This window comes from Centruroides sculpturatus, unplaced genomic scaffold (assembly GCF_000671375.1).
Source record: "Centruroides sculpturatus isolate CEXI.00-Female unplaced genomic scaffold, Cexi_2.0 scaffold48, whole genome shotgun sequence".
Classification (NCBI taxonomy): Eukaryota; Metazoa; Arthropoda; class Arachnida; order Scorpiones; family Buthidae; genus Centruroides; species Centruroides sculpturatus.
Genome location: NW_019384294.1, coordinates 458,177 through 468,009, shown reverse-complemented (window position 1 = coordinate 468,009; position 9,833 = coordinate 458,177).

The following is a 9,833-nucleotide window of genomic DNA, read 5'->3' as shown; positions in this document are numbered from 1 at the left end:
TATATATATAAAGATATAACTAACCATACTTTATATGTATACAGTTGGAAAATTATTCTGAAGAAGTAAAGTAATTTAATTTTAAATAAATAAATAACATTTAAAATTTAATATAATTTGTTTATTAAATTTAATAAAATAAGTAAAAATATTATTTAAAAAATTTAATTAAGTTTATAAGTTTTATACTATGTAATGAACTTATATATAAATTATAAATAAAAATGGTTAAAGATTAAGAAGAAATAGGAAATAAAAAGTAAAATTTTATAAATAATTCTCAATTTTAGATTATAAAAAGTCTAAATAGGATACAGCATTCATTTTTTACGAAATACTTAAAGTTCAAAGTAATTTTAAGTTAATGGATGCATAGGAAGCCTATCTAACAAACACTTTACTACCATTAAATTTGATCTCGATTCAAAGGATCATGATCATTTAATTTCTAAACTTCAAACTAACTTATATGACTTGAAGGAATTTAAATTATAAAGTTGTAGAAAAAGAATTTTTATTCAATAAAAAAATGATTGTTATTTATTTATCAGAAATTTAGAAAATAAAATATTATGATAAGCTTGCAAAGAACATGTTGAATTTCATGCAAAGCATGGTGATAATATTTTAAACTTAGTTCTTTCACATTCTCCTTTCCAATTTTAGCAGTTTTACCGAGAATTAATCTGCAAATAAGATTCATTTATTCGTAACATTAAAAGTTGTTCTTGTTGCTATACAGCTTTGTTTAAATAAACTTGCTAAAACTAAAATGGAAGAAGTTCTATAAATAAATTATAGGAAAAAATTAGCATTTTCATTATAATCAATAATGTTATTTATAATTAATAAAAACGAATACAATTTTGAAGAATATTTAAACAATTTTAATAGATTTTCACTTATATATTGTTAAGTTTAATTTATTAATATTTTTTAAAAATTTAAATGAAAATTTTTATATATTTTAATATAAAATATTTGCACGTAAAGTCTTAAACATCTTCTGACTTTAATTATATTTTAGATCTCATAACTGTTTAAGAATGATCTCCTATAAAAATTTTATTTATAAAATTATATGCTACATCTAAATTTTAATTTTATTTAAATCTTTATGATTTGTTTCAAAATAATTAACATAATTAATCTTTTTTTTTAAAGTAATTTAAATATTTTTGTAATTTCTTACTTTCTAGTAATAACCAGATAATTATCTTATGTTGAGTTTAATTATATACTTTTAAAATGAACATCTTTGAACATTTCTAATAATATCTTATTTATTTTTAATTAATTTCATATTTTTTATCCAAATTTCTATCTCTATTAAGTAAATTAACTAGTTTTCAGTTTACATTTTCTTATTTTATTTAATAATGAAAGAAGCAATTTTCTCTGCAAAGTGCAGGTGTATTGCAGAGAAGAGACATTTACGTTTCCTTAAGCATTTATCTTAAATCTCAATATTTTAAAGCTAAAATAAAATATTATCTTTAAAGTTTAAAATATAAATATTAGAGTTTATTAATAAAATATGTATATTAATACATAATATTATATATATATATATATATAATATTATGTATTAATATACATATTTTATTAATAAACTCTAATATTTATATTTTAAACTTTAAAGATAATATTTTATTTTAGCTTTAAAATATTGAGATTTAAGATAAATGCTTAAGGAAACGTAAATGTCTCTTCTCTGCAATACACCTGCACTTTGCAGAGAAAATTGCTTCTTTCATTATTAAATAAAATAAGAAAATGTAAACTGAAAACTAGTTAATTTACTTAATAGAGATAGAAATTTGGATAAAAAATATGAAATTAATTAAAAATAAATAAGATATTATTAGAAATGTTCAAAGATGTTCATTTTAAAAGTATATAATTAAACTCAACATAAGATAATTATCTGGTTATTACTAGAAAGTAAGAAATTACAAAAATATTTAAATTACTTTAAAAAAAAAGATTAATTATGTTAATTATTTTGAAACAAATCATAAAGATTTAAATAAAATTAAAATTTAGATGTAGCATATAATTTTATAAATAAAATTTTTATAGGAGATCATTCTTAAACAGTTATAAGATCTAAAATATAATTAAAGTCAGAAGATGTTTAAGACTTTACGTGCAAATATTTTATATTAAAATATATAAAAATTTTCATTTAAATTTTTAAAAAATATTAATAAATTAAACTTAACAATATATAAGTGAAAATCTATTAAAATTGTTTAAATATTCTTCAAAATTGTATTCGTTTTTATTAATTATAAATAACATTATTGATTATAATGAAAATGCTAATTTTTTCCTATAATTTATTTATAGAACTTCTTCCATTTTAGTTTTAGCAAGTTTATTTAAACAAAGCTGTATAGCAACAAGAACAACTTTTAATGTTACGAATAAATGAATCTTATTTGCAGATTAATTCTCGGTAAAACTGCTAAAATTGGAAAGGAGAATGTGAAAGAACTAAGTTTAAAATATTATCACNTTAATAATTTCAAAAATTAGCACAAAATATATAAAAATTTAAAAAACAATTTTATGCAAATGTAATTGAACTCTATTGAACGATTCTGTGCTTAGCTTTAGTATTTTTCGAACGTCTTTTTTTCTGTTGAAATACAAAAAAATTTCTATTTTTTATCTTATTTTATCTTTTTAAATCCACACGTATCTATTAAATTAAATATAAATTATATATTTGAGCGTTTTTATAATTAAAATTATTGTTTATTATCGTTAAAATTTAATTACGTTTTAAAGTATATTAAAGTGCATTAAGTAATGTTGATAATTAAATTTATTTTTGATAATTTACTTACTTATATATTTAGTTAAATATATTATTTAATTTTAATAATTCAAGAGAATTTAATAAGTATATTCACTTTTAATATTTATTTTTCAATTAAGAAGTGTGTTTTAATATATTTTTTATTAATTTAATGATTATATCTTAATTAGAAAATCTTGATATTTTAAAAATTATATTAAAGAATTTTTGTATTATAAAATAATAACAAATGCACAGAAAAGTATAACATTAACGATAAAACATATAACATAAATGAAAGTATAACAATATAAAATAATGTTATGGGTGGAGTTATACGTTTGTAACTATACAATAAAGCAATATAAAACTTTAAATTTATAATAATTTAATAATATTTTTAATTAATTTAATTTAAAATATATGCTTTCGATTTCAGTAGTGTTTTGCCCCTGTACATCATACTTTTCCTGATAACAATAGAGTCATGCATGCAGGTTATTTACTTAACTCCGTTGTAGAGAAAATTTTTGCATTGAAATGGTCCGTATCGAAAGTTCGTATATAGTTAATTAAGGCCTGCATCTAAGCTTTACATACCTGATCTAGACTTTCATCTATCTAACTCTGTTTCTAGATTGAGAAAGGACAAACAGACAATGGATACCGGTGGGAATTTATAGGTCTGTAATTTGAAAATTGCAGCTCAATAACATTAATAAAATAATTAAATTTAAATAAATAATACAGTACAATCTTCAATAAAGTTTACCTCCCAATAACGGACACTTCTAAAAAGTGGTAATTTGAACAAAAAATGCGAATAATTGTTGCCATTTTTTAAATGTTCTCGTCACTTGAGAGTTGGGTGTTAGAAAAGTTTAAAATTAAAAATTATTTTCTGTACAACTAAAAATATTAAAAGATAAAATAAAAAGAATTTAAACTACACTTTTTATTAATGTTTTTAGTAGAAAATTTTCCTTAAAAATATAAAACTGATAACGGTTTTTTTTCTATAGAAATAGTATGTAAAATGTTAGTAATAATGTTTATTTTAACTGTTTAATCTTATAAAACATTAAATGATATAACTTTCTATCGCTATACTTCTCGCAAGTATTGCTATTAAGTCTTCAGATCATAAAAATACTTTTATAAAAAGATTTTTTAGGAGTAATATATATATAAACGACTGTGTTATAAAGTAATATTTCCACTATTTTTGTACGTTGTGATGCTTAGAATAATGTAGAATCATAATAATATAAAAGCGTGTAAATGAAATAAGTGAGTAAAAAATATTACTTTAGATGAAACTATATGAAAAGAATGATGTTGCAGAATTAATATTGATATAAAAATTGTTACTATCTCTACAAAACAAAATACAGTTTTAGTGGAAATGAAGAAAAGATGCCACGCTTCATTATAAGCGTAAAGGTAGAAGGAGGATTTACTCACAGGGGACAAATTATACCAGGAAATAGCTCTCTGAAAAATAAGCAGGTAACCAGTACATTGTTTCAAATAATAAATATCATATATGTATATACATGTGAGTTAAGTTTGGTTTAAATTTTAGTAACATTTAATGCTGAACCTTGATTTTGAAATCATTTGATTCAAAAGGGGTGTTTTTTATTAAGTTTAGTATTGTGGTATATATTAAATCAAGCTGAGTGTAACTTATTCAATGAATTCAATCTATAGCTTATATCCGGAAGATAGCCACAATTCAAATAACATTTATATCTGATTCGTTTGTTTCGCTACATTTTGTCTCATTTTATTCTAAATAAATGTTATATTTCCATTGTTTTCTCAGTTTTATTTTCTTTAAGGGAAAATAAAATTACAGAAGTTTCTCATAAATGATTTTTTTTCTTGTTTTATTTTTACACGAAAATTTAATTTATTCCTTCTACTATCCTGAATATAAAAATATAATTTTTCTTTCAAATTAAATTAATAACATTTGTTAATTAACAACAAAAATCAGAGTTATTTAATTAGTCAACAAATACGTGAATAAATATTTTTAAATGCTTTATCTTTATTCTTATTTTTTAATAAAATAAATATATAACAATATTTATATTTTTCAGATATTTTTGAGGAACCTAACAGCAATCTTTGATATCGTCATATTTCAAGTACAGAAATCAAAAAGTCAATTAGACAAAAAAATTGTACCGGAGGTACAATTGTGAATCTGAGAAATACAGATGTTTAGTATTCATTATTGGGCTGCAATTTAAAAAACTGAAGACATATAAATTCCCACTGTCGTCTGTCTGTCTGTCTTCCTTCCTTAATCTCGAGAAAGGCATTAGAAAGATGAAAATCGAAACCAGATATGGAAAGCTTAGGGGCAGGAGTCCCCGATTAACTATATACGAACTTCTGGTTTGCACTGGAAGTCATGTTATTTTAATTCAAAACTTTTCCGTTGAAAGGAGTTAGATGACCGGCACGATTCTATTGCTAATTCTTCTTCTTATTATTACTAATCACTAAACACATTCAAGAATACCATTTAAATATACATCCGTATTTATTTAACTCTAACGTTTTTGGTCATATTTTAATGACCTTTATCAAGAATAAACGGAAAAAACAGAAAAAATCGAACTCCGAACTCCGAATTCTTCTTCTTATTATTATTTCATATTCCTAATTTGTGATTTAATTTATGCATAAAAATAAATGTGTTTTCTTTTATATATTTCTTCGTTCTTTTATAACAATAACTGTATACCTATTTTTCACCTCGTTGTATATTTAATAACATTTATAATTTTTAAAACTCTTCATTATTTATTATGAAAATTATAATACCTAAATCGAATAATACAATTACTGTTTGAAAGAGTCAGAACTCACCCCAGATTTTCAATGGACTTATCAGGAAATTACTTCATACAAATCAGTTAAGAGCAGGAAATGATAGTTTAGGCCCTAGAGTTAATGCATTAATTCTTATCTAAAATTAACTTCTATCTCTAATTATTTAGATATTGTATGAGAATGTATAAGAAATTTTTTTTTGTATAAGAAAATTTTATTTGTATAAGATGTTTTTCATTGGAATAATAACATTTTCGCTTGTATGTCTTCTCTCTGTCTTCCTTTGGAAATACATTATAATACATTATGCTTGTATGTAAGAATAAATGTTTATTTTTTCAATACTATTTGAAGAAACATCTTGCTGAAGATAGTTTTGTAGTCTTCACATTCTGATGTGAAAACTAATCACACTGGGCGAGTTTATTTTAAGAGAAGGGGTGGTGTGTTGATGGCTTGTAATTAACACTTGTTATATTGAGTGAATAAAGGGAACGTCTGAGTTACTAAATAACTTATTACGAAAAATTGCTTTCCAATAAACTTTAGGCGAATTTTAATTATTATTGGTTATATCATTTACTAATAAATGAGCTATCCCGTTTAACTAATAACTATATGACTGGTTTCAATGGCAAATTCGTTCATTTTAAAGCTATTTAAACCTTCCCAATATGTAATTCTCCACTCAAAATTTTCAATTATTATTCAAATTTTGGTGTAGAGTTTTCTCAAGTGAGTAATTATCGAATAGACTATTGTTCTGAATCATTTCTTGCTTAATAACTACTACAAACTAAACTCATACTCTAATTTTTATATCTGAAACTATTGACTATTCTAATTAGACAATAAAGATAATATATTATTTTATTGTTTTATTAATTAAAAAAAATAAGATTCTTTTATCAAAATTTATCATTTCTGATTTTATATCTAACATCTTTCCAATTGATAACAAGAGATGAAGAGCATCTTCACATTATTTAAGTGTTGATACACTGAATTATAAATTTATACTTCGTCATATTATTGTTTCTTGGTTAATGAGTCTGTTCCGTTACAAGAGGTAATCAAATAAGGGGGACATAGTAATTTGTCACATAGTATGAACGCTTCACGGAACGTTGGCTCTTCATCTATGGGGAGGAGCTTTCACACTTTCATTGTTACCAGAACATTCCGAGTCTGGGTGGAGTTTCGAAAAGCTCACAGCCAATGGAACCGGCATCTAATGGGAGCTTATTAAAATCTACCACCAACAACCATCCTTAGTCATTAATATCACTTGAGAACAAAGTAATTAATGAGTTGATTGCTACGAGTAATAATAATTTTTAGTGTAGTTTTGGACAACACCGTCGTTTAATCATTCATTCAATAATAAAAATTTTGTCTGTTGTTCTTTCTTTTATAATTGGGATGATAGGTGTGTTTCACGCAGCTATTAATTTGCATATTTTTATAAGAACAAAAAAAATCCCAGAAAATTCCAAGATAAAAATTTAAATTAAATTTCAAGATCTATCTGAAAATTTCTCTCAATTTTTAACTAAGTAACATCATATGTATTAAATTTTTTCGACAAATTTAAGATTATTTATAAGAATTTTTTTTCGGTTAGAAAAAAATTATCTTTGATAATTTAAAATTTATCAAGATGCTAAAAAAACTGGAGTGCCATAAAGCTTTTAGCGCTTAATTTTGTTGGATATTTGTTGACAGATGGATAGGAAGGAAAAAAAATTAATTCTGCTGTGAATAAGCCTCTTTAATACCTACCAAATTTTTGTGACTTTCCTTTATATTCTCGGAATGGAAAGGAAATCATACGGATTAAGAGACTAATTTTATTTTCGGAGATATGGTGACGAATCAAAAATCCATTATTCTGATCTTTTCTCTTCTTCAATCGTGCCAAATAGTAAAAATAATTTCATAAAATATCGATCGAAAGAATATTTATATATTATATAATTAAATAATCATAATAAATTGCACTCTCGCTAATCCGGCCTACTCCATTATAATGTGTTTGTTTTTTTTATTCAAGTTTTTATTTTTCTTAATACATGCAGTAAACTTGTAGCATTAAAATTTAATAAAGAATTGAGCAATTTTAATAATCTTTTAATTTAAAAACTATCACGTAACTTCCTGTCTAGACCAGAAATTCGTATATAGTTAATTGACCCTAAGCTTTCCACATCTGGTCTCGATTTTACAATTGTACAGAGGCAAACACTCGAGAAGCGAGTGTTTGCCCCGGTACATCGTACTTCTCCTGATAACAATCGAGACATTCTATTTATCTAACTCCGTTCTCGAGAAAATTTTGAATCAAAATCACCTGATTTCCGGTTCAGACCGGAGGTTCTTATATAGTTAATAGGGGGCTAGGATTGTATAGGGACTAAAGCATGCCTAAAGGCAGAGGCAGACTTTAGTCGATTATACGATCTTAGTAATCCCAATGTACGATCTTAGTAATCCGGCACTCTCGCTAATCTATGGCCGGATTAATAAGAATGAAAAGTGTACGTAATTTTTAATACAGATAATCTGATTAAAATGAAGTTTTAAAACATTTAACAACCAACTGTTAAATTAATAAGATTATCAGATGACAGAAGTTATTGAAATATGAATGGGTTGAGATATGAAGCATTCAAATTTTGACACAATCTATAGATAATCTTTGATTCGACTACATTAGTGCGTGTTAGTTCATCATTTACCGCCAGAACTCCCATTGTCTTAAACCCATGGGACATACAGGATATCCTGGCATTCACTCACTATGATATAGGGACATTTAGCTTTATGAAATTCTCAAAGTTATACTATTTCTATATGTCTATACCTAATGTAGTGATTGCGTGATATCTGTACGGATTTTGACATCAATAGAATTAACAGCTGCTAGCGTTATCTATACAACAACTGATTGAAGGAAGCTGGCTCTTTTCCTGATGGACTCTAACGGATGTTGAATGGCTCTAACCTACTTTCTGATATAGGTTTGCAGTTGCGTGTTAGAATTAATGCACTTAGTATCATAATAGGATGGAAGAATAAAATTTTACTAAAGAGATTGTCAGCTTAAGTGAAAAAATAAAAGTTAAAAAAGAAGGAAAAAAAAAGAAATATATTATTGGAAAGAGAAGTGTTAAGACGTCGATATGAAGAAATTACATTTTGAAAATGAGACGTTCTATTTTTAAAAAAATTACAGTTTTTTTGACAAATTAATTTTTTATTCCATTTTTTAATATTTAAAATGGCGATTATCTAAAGAAGATTGATGAAAATTTAACATATAAATTAACTTTATTTTTTTTANATTTATAATATATATATATATATTTCTTTATAACCTTCCCGTTTGAGAAATTTGATTTAAAAAAAATTAAGTAAAATCACTTTAAAATTATTCTATATCTTATTTACTTATTACTAAAATATTTTATCTTTTATGAAAACAGATTGAATACACTATGAGAACTTCGACAATAGTATAAATCCACAAATTCCAGTGAATAAAGAATATATATATTGAATCCTAAGCTGAAAGATGAAACGTTAAAATTGTAAAATTTATATATGCAGTTTGAAGAGATTTATGTAACTTTGAATTGAATTTTTTTTAAAATATATTTTCTCCTCCTTCTTTTTTTTGAATGGTTAATTACATTAAGTATTGTTAACAGATTTACTCTCGCTTATATGTATATATATTTTTTTCTTTACTAGAAGACACTTTAGGTACTAGAAGGAATCTGATCCTAAACCACATCTTCCACACAACCTAACCGAATTTTAAAGATATGATTGAATTCAAAAAGTTTCAACGTAAACATGTCAAAAAACACGAAAGAAATCTATTCAGCCATTGTGTACGCGATGATGAATTTTAAAATAAAACTAAATATTTATGACTCAGTGAGCTATTCCGGGTGAAGTTCAAAGTATGTTTGATGTTTCCAACTAGAATCGTTTCAAACCTTTCTAGTTTTCGATCTGGTTTAGGTTTAGTAAGTTAGCGTGTTGAAAAAAGTTTAATGTTTGATGATGTTCAATGCTTTTTCGACAAAAACTTTCCTAAGTTAGAGTAATTTTATTTCTTGAGAGGAAAAAAAAAGAAATTAAGTATTAAAAAAAATACAAAAACACAAGC